Source organism: Coregonus clupeaformis, chromosome 1, assembly GCF_020615455.1.
Source record: "Coregonus clupeaformis isolate EN_2021a chromosome 1, ASM2061545v1, whole genome shotgun sequence".
NCBI classification, from domain to species: Eukaryota; Metazoa; Chordata; class Actinopteri; order Salmoniformes; family Salmonidae; genus Coregonus; species Coregonus clupeaformis.
The window spans coordinates 62,360,695-62,374,416 of NC_059192.1; the positions used below are offsets into that span (position 1 = coordinate 62,360,695).

Below are 13,722 nucleotides of genomic sequence, written 5' to 3' on the forward strand. Positions count from 1 at the left end.
GTACACTACACACAATGTTATACTGCATGTGTGTGTAATGTCAAAGAGACATGTGAATTCCTGCAGACCAAGATGCATCCTCCTTTGTACATTAGCATATAACTAATGTCACAGATTCACAGATTCAGTTTTGTCAGCCTCAGCATTTCATGTATCCATGGTTACAGCAGTATTATTGAAGATAACACAGGTCAGCCATGTATGTGATTTGTTGCTAAATCAGTTGTAATAGGAAAATATCACTGATGTACTGTATATCATTTGCTGGCTGTCACTTTGATCTTGAGTTACTAGCAGTAACCATTTAACCTGACTTGCACATGGAGTGACTATGCTGACTAACAGCACTGCAGAACACTGAAATCACTGAATTACTGACGTCTATAGCATGCTAAGTGTTTCTGGGTCTAACGAGAGGAAAAACTAATTTCCCTAAATAATTAATGTTGTGTAACGTTTTTATTAACGAAAGGGAATGACAAGTATCTCAGTGACAGAGAGATGATAACGGTTGCATAAATGCATGATTTGAAGAAGGGATGAAACGGTATCAAACTGAGTGGGTATGGGGATGCGTGTTTAGATGCCTGATACCCTGTCTCGGCATGATAGTACAGAGTGCATGTTGCACCCCTCTTTCCAGTGGATTGTGTCACTCATAGGCCCATTCATCAGGCCTTTTGTCACATAACCAGGAGCTACACACTGTGACCTATTATGCAGGGAGTTAGGGCTGAGGGCCACTCGCCAGTAATTAGTCTAGGGTGGCCTATGAATTATTGAAAAGTGCCATCCCTTCAGCCACACACTCTAGCATGCACGAACAGACACACTTTTTTTCAATTCTCCTTTCCTGAGGAAGCAGGCAAGAATACTTTTGAGTTAAATAGTTTGCATGTGGTAATAGTAGTGAAGAGAAGTAGTTTGGTGCAAGAGGGGAAGCTAGGAGGGATCCATATTTTGTCGAGACAACATCCCAGTACTGACCGTGGAACCAGGGTGCAATGGCGGTGCTGTTGCGCTCATAGCCAGCCTGTTTGGGCCTTTGCTCCTCTTTGAACCACAGCAGAACACATTCTCTGGCGCTGGGCTGGGGTGCTCTCACCCAGGCAGGACTGGAGAAGATAGAGAAGTGAAGCATACATAACCACATGATATTATAATAAGAAATAAATACATAATATACCATGATTGCCCTAAGCCTTTTAATGATGCCGTGATAAAGGTGCATCATGCTTTAGATGAGTTCCAGGCATAAAAAAAGCCTTGCGGGCCTATCGGGTCTGCTTCTGTGTATCTCTCAATATATATTAAATATTTTTTTTTACTTCACCACTCTATGCAGGTAGCTTAGTGGTTAAGCGCGTTGTGCCAGTAACCGAAAGGTTGCTGGTTCTAATCCCCGAGCCGACTAGGTGAAAAATCTGTCTGTGTCTTTGAGCAAGGCACTTAACTCTAATTGCTCCTGTAAGTCGCTCTGGATAAGAGTGTCTGCTAAATGACTAAAATGTATGTATCTTATCTGTATATGGATTGGTTGCTGCATAGTAATTATGCTATATCTATCCTTGTACATATTCATGAATAGTAGGCCAATTTTGTATCTGTCCTGTACCTGTCCATCAGTGGATGTGTAACAATGAGGCTGTGTCTTTGGCGCTGTCTGCGGCGGTACAGTGGAGGAGCAGCAGGCTGGACCTGGGGCAGTGGGGACGCTGTGGGTGGTGGAGGAGGAGGATGACTCTAGCATGGTGCTGTGTCTCCTGAGGGAGGCTGCTGTTTGTCCGTTCCCCACCACAGTGCCGGAACAGCCAACTGAGCCCCGCCACACGGCCCTTCTCAATGGACTGCCGGTTGTATTCGACACGTGCCTGCATCTTATGAAGGCTTTATAAGCACTACATACATGGGTCATAAATCATCAGTAACCGTTTTTCATGCTCTAGAATGATTCATAATGTGGCATAACTGTGTGACATAACCATATAATGTATTTTTTCACATTTATTAATCCTTTATAGAGCATGAAATACAGTTATAGATGATTTGTGACCCATTTATGTAGTGGTTACAAAGCCTATATGACTGCTTTATGAAGCCTTCATAAGATGGACTTCAAATACAGCGGGACCGTGTATTTAAACACAACTGCAAACTTCAAGGAGTAGGGCTTTCAAGGAATTGGTTTGATGGGAAGTTGTGATGTCTTCGGCCTCCCCCCTTACTTGAGGAACAATAGAGGAGCAATAGAGAACACAAGAGGAATGCCCCCCCCCCCACCCCCAGGTGTTAAATTAGATAAAAAGGAGACTGGATTCACCCATTTTGAATGTTATATTGTATTTGTGCATCCATGAGTGATGTTCTATCGATTCCTGGGGTCATTTCATGTTTTCATGTGTATCTGAGCTATTCGCCGTTCAATCAGGCAGAAATACAGCCAGTATGATGAGTTTTGTGTCATATGAGAACATTCAAAATGAGTGAATCATTCCTTTAACTGTAAATGTTTGAGGATAAACAACAGAAGTTTTGGAGTTGATATTTAGGGAGGGACAGAAATGAATAAAAGAGGATCATGTAAAAATAAGGGATGGAGAAGAGGAGGTGATCAATGGAAAGGAAAACAGGTGTAGAGAGAAAAGGCAGGGAAGACTTGACTTCCGTTGCTCCTCCCATTCCTTCTCATCCTTCTCACCCCTTTGTTCCTGCTCTAGGGAGATATACAGCTCCCTCACTCTCTTCTCCTCCGCACGTTTGATCTCCTCCTCACCTTGCTGTCTCTCCTCCTCTCGTTTCTGTCGGAGAAAAAATATGTGAGGAATGGGAAACAAAAGACAGGTGGGCGTACACACACACACACACACACACACAGACACACTGACTGCAGAGGTATTTGCATATAATTTCGTTGTTGTTAGCTGTTATGTTTTGTTGTAGCTAAAATGCTTTTTTCCCTGCTGGAGAGCGGTGAGTGACAGTTCTGACAGTTGTGACAGCGAGATAATTGGTGTTGTTTGATGCTGTGGAAAGAACATACAGTGTATAGAACCTCAGTGAACATATTCAGAGTTTCAGACCACACAGGGTTCTGCTTTGGCAAGGCAAGCATTCACCACGTGTGCCCAGCGATTGGGTTTCTCTAGAGGTCAAAGGCTACTCTGCTGTGAATGCAACCAACAGGGGTTCAAACCAGGGTTATCAGCACAATGGACCCATCATATTATTATTTTATTTATTTATTATAATACATTTTTTATTGGAGGGGGTGTAAAGCAGATTTAATATTGCATATCAATTGTGGGTTCTGTCAATGTATTTCTCTGCATCATTTCCAATCTCCCATATATTATTTTCTTATTTAAAAAAAATATATATTTACCTTCTATATTATTTTCCCCTAACCCTACCACCCCTCCCCTAATTGGAGTAAACCAATGGACAACAACACTTAGGGTTCTACTCCCAGCTTATACATATTATATACATTTTATGGACATGGTAAATGGACACGGTATATTTTACATATGTTATCTTTTTTCATTTTCTTTTTTTTAGTTGCTACCTTTAACCCCTTCCATATATCTCTGAAAACCATCCAGTTTTGATTTCGACTTGCCATATATTTTTCAATTGTGCTGTGATATTTCAAAAAAGTTCTGAACCTTTCTATTCTCATAGTTTATACAGATTGTAAATTAAAGATGAAAATATGTACTAACAGTATTATTATATTATTGATTGATTGACTATGGCTTTTCAAATCACCCAACAGTGCTATTTGCAGAGATAGCTTTAAGTAAATGTTGTGATTTTTAAGCCATTCCTGAACCTGTGACCAAAAACAAGCTACAGTGCCTTCCGAAAGTATTCATACCCTTTGTCTTATTCCACATTCTGTTGTGTTACAGCCTGAATTCAAAATGGTTTAAGCAGATTTTTTCTCACCCATCTACACACAATACCTCATAATGACAAAGTTAAAACATGTTTTTAGAAAATGTTGCTAATTTATTGAAAATGAAATACAGAAATATTCCATTTACCTAAGTCTTTCTGGGTAAGTCACTAAGAGTCTTGCACACCGGAATTGTACAACATTTGCACATTATTCTTAAAATATTTATTGAAGCTCTGTCAGGTTGGTTGTTGATAATTGCTAGACAGCCATTTTCAAGTCTTGCCATAGATTTTCAAGCTGATTTAAGTCAAAACTGTAACTAGGCCACTCAGGAACATTCAACGTCGTCTTGGTAAGCAACTCCAGTGAATATTTGGCCTTGTGTTTTAGGTTAATATCCTGCTGAAAGGTGCTTTTGGCTCCCAGTGTCCTTGGGAAAGCAGACTGAACCAAGTTTTACTCTATGACTTTGCCTGTGCTTAGCTCTATTACATTTATTTTCATCCCCAAAAAACTCCCTAGTCCTTGCTGATGACACCCATACCCATAACATGATGCAGCCACCTCCATGCCTGAAAATATGAAGAGTGGTACTCAGTTTTGTGTTTGTTGGATTTGCCCCAAACTTGCTTTGTATTCAGGACATACAGTTCATTGCTTTGCCAATTATTTTGCAGTTTTACTTTAGTGCCTTATTGCAAACAGGATGCATGTTTTGGAATATTTTTTTATCCTGTATAGGCTTCCTTCTTTTCACTCTGTAATTTAGGTTAGTATTGTGGAGTAACTACAATGTTGTTGATCCATCCTCAGTTTTCGTCTAACACAGCCATTAAACTCTTTAACTGTTTGAAAGTCACCATTGACCTCATGGTGAAATCCCAGAGAGGTTTCCTTCCTCTCCGACAACTGGTTAGGAAGGACTCCTGTATTTTTGTAGTGACAGGTTGAGAGCTTCAGGTTCCTTGGTGTCCACATCACCAACAAACTATCATGGTCCAAACACACCAAGACAGTCGTGAAGAGGGCACGACAAATCCTATTCCCCCTCAGGAGACTGAAAAGATTTGGCATGGGTCCTCAAATCCTCAAAATGTTGTACAGCTGCACCATCGAGAGCATCCTGACTGGTTGCATCCCCGCCTGGTATGGCAACTGCTCGGCCTCCAACCGCAAGGCACTACAGAGGGTAGTACGTATGGTCCAGTACATCACTGGGGCCAATCTTCCTGCCATCCAGGACCTCTATACCAGGCGGTGTCAGAGGAAGGCCCTGAAAATTATCAAAGACTCCAGCCACCATAGTCATAGACTGTTCTCTCTGCTACCGCACGGAAAGCGGTACCGGAGCACCAAGTCTAGGTCCAAAAGGCTTCTTAACAGCTTCCCCCCACCCCACCCCACCCCACCCCAACCCCCTCTTTTACGCTGCTGCTGCTCTGTTTATTATTTATGCATAGTCACTTTAACTCTACCCACATGTACATATTATCTCAATTACCTCGACTAACCGGTGCCCCCGAACATTGACTCTGTACCGGTACCCCCTGTATATAGCCTCCCTACTGTTATTTTATTTTACTGCTGCTCTTTAATTATTTTTATTTTTTGCTTATCTATTTTTTACTTAACAATAGCATTGTTGGTTAAGGGCTTATAAATAAGCATTTCACTGTAATGTCTACACCTGTTGTATTCGGCGCATGTGGCAAATAAAATGTGATTTGATTTGATTTGACTGGGTGTATTGATACACCACCCGAAGTGTAATTAATAACTTCACCATGCTCAAAGGAATATTCAATGTCTGTTTTAATCTAGCAATAGGTGCTTTTTGCGAGGCATTGGAAAACCTCCCTGGTCTTTGTGGTTGAATCTGTGTTTGAAATTCACTGCTCGACTGAGGGACCTTACAGATAATTGTATGTTTGGGGTACAGAGATGAGGTAGTCATTCAAATCATGTTAAACACAAAAATCTAGTTAAACACAATTATTGCACATTATTGCAACTTATTATGTGACTTGTTAAGCACATTTTTACTCCTGAACTTATTCAGGCTTGTCATAACAAAGGGGTTGACTCTAGACATTTCAGCTTTGAATTTTGAATTATTTTCAAAGAAAAATCTATAAACATAATTCCACATTGACATTATGGGGTATTGTGTGTAGGCCAATGACACAAAATCTCAGCCAGAAGCCAGGGTTGCGAATTGACTGAACTGAAAACTGAATTGGTGGAAGACTAATGACCTAACTTTGCTACACATAGTCTAGTCATGCAATTTTGGCCTCTTCTATTTTTCATATTTTTGTCTCAGTGTCTTCCTTTTTCCAGAGTTTCAGACAGGGAAACGTTTAATGACTCAGCCCTTTTCCTTCAGGCGAGCTCAACAGAGGAGGGCAATGTTAAACGAGCTCTTTAATATTTGCAGAGTTTCTTAAGTAGGTCTCATTCGTCCAGGTTCTGCATCATCCAGGACTTCGATGCTCCAACAAGGCTCTATGGTACAACAGTGATTGGATGCACAGTTGTGGTACTGCCCCCAGAGATTCCCATCCATCTCTACACGCACGCACGCACGCACGCACGCACGCACGCACGCACGCACGCACGCACACACACACACACACACACACACACACACACACACACACACACACACACACAGTGTTGGTCTGTGCAGTGCACTCCCTGGGAAATACTTCGCCCCTGTTCCTCAGATCCCTCTAATAAGGCTGATTCTCCCTCTGCTAGTGTGCTTCCCAGATGTAGTATTGATCGTCCGATCCTGCTCTCATATTTCTCCCTCCTGTAGAGCAGGGGAGCTGGGACGCAGACTGAGCGGACGTCCTCTCTCTCTAACAGCAGTGTGGCGTTGCACCGTGCAGCTTAAATAATTAAATATTTAATGGGACTGATCTGGCAAGCAAGTCCAGCAAATAAATGTTTTGCCCTCAAGTTGGGCATCAACACAATCTCTGTAGAAGACACTGATCACTTGGATTGTATGGGAAAAGTCATCCGACTCACATTTCCAAATCATAACCAAAGATCCCCATCACTCACATACAACTAGACACACATGCACGCACGCATGCACCCACACAAACACACACACACACACACACACACACACACAAAGTGTTCGTCTGTGCAGTGCACTCCCTGAGAAATACTTTGCCCCTGCCCCACAGATCCCTCCCACACAAACACACACACAGCCTTTGCCCTACCTTGAGCTCTTCCTGGATGCGTTCCTCATCCTGCTTGGCAGCCTTCCTGTCCTCCGTTTCTTCCTTCCACTTCCCTGCCACAAAATGGGCCTTTTCCTTCGCCATAGCATCCCAGAACTTATTTTCAATCTCAGCCTCTTTGGTTTGCCTGAGCAGGAGGGTTGTTGAAATATACCTTGTTGTGAAAGGAAGGGGTGGGAAATCTACTTAAAGCCCAAATTGACATGGGTCTCTTTGCATCAAGGTGCATGCTGTTATGAATAAGACATCTTTGGAAAGTTTCTGTCTAGTTCTGACTCTATAACACACAATAGATATCTCATTATCTGCCCCTCTCATCCCTCTTACAATATAATCTCTCTCTGGCACATTTTCATTTCCTTCTATAACATTTAACACAGATCAATCGTTTACCTTTGGCATTTAAATCCTCGCACTGGGTTATGTGGGCATCCTTTCCCCTCCCCAGTCACCAGAGCTCCTTGGCCTCCTGCTGAGCCTGCCGTCTGGCTTTCTCACCCCATCAGCTCCTTGATGATGTCATCATAAGGCTTATCTCCAGGAGCGTCACCCATCACCCACACCCACACATCCCCATAACTCTCCTGCAGCTACTGGATACCTCTCCTGCTGCCTGAGCAGGTACAGTGGGGTAAGCGTGTTAGCATCACCTTTGACTGTCTATGACAAAAAAAAAACGTGGCAAACACAACCTCTCCAGTTTCTTTTGGGAATATTGTATTTAACCATACTTACCACTACCAATATCAAACATCCCTATGAAATCATAATTTAGACACAGCTAAAAGCATGTCTAAATCTACACTCCGCTTGTCAAAAAACACTATTTCAGTACAGTACACCAAGACTCACCCTTCTTCCCCTTGGCCTGGTCCTGGTCCTGGTTCTGGTTCTCCCACTCATTTACATTTACATTTACGTCATTTAGCAGACGCTCTTATCCAGAGCGACTTAGAAATTGGTGGGTTAACCACTTTAGTGGGTTAACCACTTTACAAGAAAGTTTTTTTTTTTTTTTTTTTTTTTATATAATATTACTTTATCCTATCCCAGGTATTCCTTAAAGAGGTGGGGTTTCAAATGTCTCCGGAAGGTGGTGAGTGACTCCGCTGTCCTGGCGTCGTGAGGGAGCTTGTTCCACCATTGGGGTGCCAGAGCAGCGAACAGTTTTGACTGGGCTGAGCGGGAACTATGCTTCCGCAGAGGAAGGGGAACCAGCAGGCCAGAGGTGGATGAACGCAATGCCCTCGTTTGGGTGTAGGGACTGATCAGAGCCTGAAGGTACGGAGGTGCCGTTCCCCTCACTGCTCCATAGGCAAGCACCATGGTCTTGTAACGGATGCGAGCTTCAACTGGAAGCCAGTGGAGTGTGCGGAGGAGGGGGGTGACGTGAGAGAACTTGGGAAGGTTGAACACCAGACGGGCTGCGGCATTCTGGATGAGTTGTAGGGGTTTAATGGCACAGGCAGGGAGCCCAGCCAACAGCGAGTTGCAGTTCTCCAGACGGGAGATGACAAGTGCCTGGATTAGGACCTGTGCCGCTTCCTGTGTAAGGCAGGGTCGTACTCTCCGAATGTTGTAGAGCATGAACCTGCAGGATCGGGTCACCGCCTTGATGTTGGCGGAGAACGACAGGGTGTTGTCCAGGGTCACGCCAAGGCTCTTCGCACTCTGGGAGGAGGACACAACGGAGTTGTCAACCGTGATGGCGAGATCATGGAACGGGCAGTCCTTCCCCGGGAGGAAGAGCAGCTCCGTCTTGCCAGGGTTCAGCTTGAGGTGGTGATCCGTCATCCATACTGATATGTCGGCCAGACATGCAGAGATGCGATTCGCCACCTGGTTATCAGAAGGGGGAAAGGAGAAGATTAGTTGTGTATCGTCAGCGTAGCAATGATAGGAGAGGCCATGTGAGGATATGACAGAGCCAAGTGACTTGGTGTATAGGGAGAAAAGGAGAGGGCCTAGAACTGAGCCCTGGGGGACACCAGTGGTGAGAGCACGTGGTGCGGAGACAGCTTCTCGCCACGTCACTTGGTAGGAGCGACCGGTCAGGTAGGACGCAATCCAGGAGTGAGCCGCGCCGGAGATGCCCAGCTCGGAGAGGGTGGAGAGGAGGATCTGATGGTTCACAGTATCAAAGGCAGCAGACAGGTCTAGAAGGACAAGAGCAGAGGAGCGAGAGTTAGCTTTAGCAGTGTGGAGAGCCTCCGTGACACAGAGAAGAGCAGTCTCAGTTGAATGACCAGTCCTGAAACCTGACTGGTTTGGATCAAGAAGGTCATTCTGAGAGAGATAGCAAGAGAGTTGGCTAAAGACGGCACGCTCAATAGTTTTGGAAAGAAAAGAAAGAAGGGATACTGGTCTGTAGTTGTTGACATCTGTGGGATCGAGTGTTGGTTTTTTGAGAAGGGGTGCAACTCTCGCTCTCTTGAAGACGGAAGGGACATAGCCAGCGGTCAAGGATGAGTTGATCAGCGAGGTGAGGTAGGGGAGAAGGTCACCGGAGATGGTCTGGAGAAGAGAGGAGGGGATGGGGTCAAGCGGGCAGGTTGTTGGGCGGCCTGCAGTCACTAGTCGCAAGATTTTATCTGGATAGAGAGGGGAGAAAGAAGTCAAAGCATAGGGTAGGGCAGTGTGAGCAGGACCAGCAGTGTCATTAGACTTAACAAACGAGGATCGGATGTCGTCAACCTTCTTTTCAAAGCCTTACCTGCTCCTGGCGGATCTTATAGAACAGGATCTGCTTCTGCTCCTCATTGAGCTCGTCCAGCAGGTCCGAATTGATGTGCATATCCCTCAAAATCTGCTGCATCATCTTATCAACACACAGCTTCCAAATACCCAAGATATCTCAGGGTGAACCTGAGGTTAGGGTTATGGGGCCATGAACCCCTTTTATCATTTCACTTCATGTTTGGGAGATGTAGTTCTCATCTTCCTCTCTCCTTCTCTTCTACATGCTATTAGTATCAGATTAGTGTTGTTTTCTTTCCATTATTCCTGCTATCTTGTAATTAAGTTTGTGTATACAGTTTTATTCATGTTCAGAGCTAGACAACAGGTTATTCAGTATTATAACGAAATTATATAAACCGCCTAACTCCAGTCAAATGCCTTATTCATGCAAGTCATTATACAATCCATGTGCACTGTAATCTGCCTTGGATTTATAACAATCCCTTTGATTTGATTTAGCAACAACATCTCCTCTCCCACCAGCAAAATAAACCATCCACAGTACAGTAAATAGGGCAGACATAAAGTTTAACTCTCCCCTAGCTCTGCTCTGTTTCACAGGGATGTCATTGGGAGAATTACTTCCTCTACCATTCCCTGTGCTGTTATCAGTCTGCCTGCCTGCCCCTAGTCATTTCAGACAACACTCACACATAAAGCGGATAGCGACCCGGACAGGGCGGTTTTTGTCTTCATAGGCCAACGCTGAAAACGGATACAGCAGCAAACACCAGGTGGCCATGGCTGTCAGCTGTGTGCGTGTGTGTGTGTGTGTCAGGGTCTTAGTATTCAGTAAGCATACAGCCCAACATAATACGCTCTGCTGGGGACTGCCATCCACAAACTGCTATGAGGCACATTTCTCTTTCTCTCGCTAGCTCACTAGCTCTCTCTCTCTCTCTCTCTCTCTCTCTCTCTCTCTCTCTCTCTCTCTCTCTCTCTCTCTCTCTCTCTCTCTCTCTCAACACACAGAACATTAGGCAGCTTGATTTATGAAGGCATTGGGGGCTGTGAATATGGAGCCACCTCCCCAAGTGGCAGGCATCTGAAGCATAATTCCACAGCAGTATAATGAATCAAATTTCGGATTTCACCCGCCATTTTAGTGGAGAAGAAGCTGCTGGTGTGCATCCATAAACACTTGAAAGTGTGAAGACACACTGAGATATAAAGTACATGGCTCATACAAGCATACATACTGTATACACCATGGGTAATAAAGCATGCACACACACATGATTTATTGTAAAACTTTTTCACTCAAAAAAATAATTCACAGGCAGACAATAAAGCTTCCTAGCCCTTTGTTTCCATAAAGCTTTGCTTGTTGTTGTTAACTGTATGAACAGAGTGGTTTTCAATCTGAATGGAAAAGCATCCTTTGTGTGAGTGCACACATTGTAAACAATATAAACCATGCAAACAATACCAGCATAGACTATAGGCCTTCTGGTTTCAGCTCCTGTGTTAGGAACACATTGTACTTGAGTGGATGTGATAACTGAAGAGTCTGTGTGTTGATGTACCTAGGGCTGTGGCGATAATGACATTTTGTCAGTTGGTTATTGTCATGCAAAAGGCTGCCGGTCTCATGGGATTTGACCGAATCAATGTTTAGCATCTCCAGGCCTCCACACATACAAGCCACATACAAGCCGTTGATGCATGCCTTTCGAACATCTACATTTAAAAAAGTTGAATAAATCAATTTAATATACCACATCACAATTAAGCCATTATTAATTTTAGGCAGGTCTAAAGAAACATTATGATATGAAGAAAATGTATTTCAGAAGAACAGAATATGAGTTGACCTACTGTATGTTATCTGGCTATGCGCCATGCCATAGGCTGTAGGCTAGTTCATTTCGCAGACAACATACACTTATAAGTCCTGTGTCATTATTTTATATTATATGATTTTATAGTAAGAAGAATATAATTGACCTTCGCAGACTAAAATAGAAATTATATTTTTCCCATGCTGAATAGAGTGCCATGATAAGAGGCCTACAGAACAAAGACACAACAAAAATTACTTTTAAAAAAACAGTTAGAAATAATGTGACTAACCTGAAATCAGTGGAGTCTACTGGAGAACGGAAGAGAGACTTTATGTGTAATACTATTCTCATTCTTCGGTGCTACAAGTGGAGTGAGAGACCACCAACGTTTTGCTGGGACACAGAAGATTGGCTAGCTTGCTAATGGCGCTGGGACCGGAGAGTCTTCAGCTACAGAGAGGCGTGGCTGCTGCCTCTCTAACCTGGTGGTCCCTGCACGCACCACCCACGTGGAGTTCCAGGTCGCAGGCAGCCTCTGGAACTGCCGTTCTGCTGCCAACAAAGCTGACTTCATCCCAGCCTATGCCAACCTCCAGTCCCTCGACTTCCTGGCGCTGACGGAAACATGGATCACCACTGAAAACACTGCTACTCCTACTGCTCTCTCCTCGTCTGACCATGTGTTCTCGCATACCCCGAGAGCATCTGGTCAGAGGGGTGGTGGTACAGGAATCCTCATCTCTCCCAAGTGGACATTCTAAATTTTTCCCCTAACCCATCTGTCTATCTCCTCATTTGAATTCCATGCTGTCACAGTCACTAGCCCATTTAAGCTTAATATCCTTGTCATCTATCGCCCTCCAGGTTCCCTTGGAGAGTTCATCAATGAGCTTGACGCCTTGATAAGTTCCTTCCCTGAGGATGGCTCACCCCTCACAGTTTTGGGGGATTTCAACCTCCCTATGTCCACATTTGACTCATTTCTCTCTGCCTCCTTCTTTCCACTTCTCTCCTCTTTTGACCTCACCCTCTCACCGTCCCCCTACTCACAAGGCAGGCAATACGCTTGACCTCATCTTCACTAGATGCTGCTCCTCTACTAATCTCACTGCAACTCCCCTCCATGTCTCCGACCACTACTTTGTTTCCTTTTCTCTCTCACTCTCCTCCCACACTACTCACTCTGCCCCTACACAGATGGTAATGCGCCGCCGCAACCTTCGCTCTCTCTCTCCCACTACTCTCTCCTCTTCCATCCTATCATCTCTTCCCTCTGCTCAATCCTTCTCCCTCCAATCTCCTGATTCTGCCTCCTCAACCCCTCCTCTCCTCCCTTTCTGCATCCTTTGACTCTCTGTGTCCCCTATCCTCCCGGCCGGCTCGGTCCTCCCCTCCAGCTCCGTGGCTTGATGACTCATTGCGAGCTCACAGAACAGAGCTCCGGGCAGCGGAGCGGAAATGGAAGAAAACTAAACTCCCTGCCGACCTGGCATCTTTTCACTCCCTCCTCTCTACATTTTCTTCATCTGTTTCTGCTGCTAAGGCCACCTTCTACCACTCTAAATTCCAAGCATCTGCCTCTAACCCTAGGAAGCTCTTTGCCACATTTTCCTCCCTCCTGAACCCCCCCCCCCTCTCTCTGTGGATGACTTCGTCAACCACTTTGAAAAAGAAGGTTGACGACATCCGATCCTCGTTTGTTAAGTCTAATGACACTGCTGGTCCTGCTCACACTGCCCTACCCTATGCTTTGACTTCTTTCTCCCTCTCTCTCCAGATAAAATCCTGCGACTTGTGACTGCAGGCCGCCCAACAACCTGCCCGCTTGACCCCATCCCCTCCTCCCTTCTCCAGACCATCTCCGGTGACCTTCTCCCCTACCTCACCTCGCTGATCAACTCATCCTTGACCGCTGGCCATGTCCCTTCCGTCTTCAAGAGAGCGAGAGTTGCTCCCCTTCTCAAAAAACCAACACTCGACCCCACTGATGTCAACAACTACAGACCAGTATCCCTTCTTTCTTTTCTTTCCAAAACTA

The 13,722-nt window shown here is 44.6% G+C and overlaps 1 pseudogene; it reads right to left on the reverse strand.

The window, feature by feature from the left end:
• Window positions 1–839: 839 nt before the first annotated feature.
• LOC121546414 lies at window positions 840–9,979 on the reverse strand (annotated as a pseudogene).
• Window positions 9,980–13,722: the final 3,743 nt, after the last annotated feature.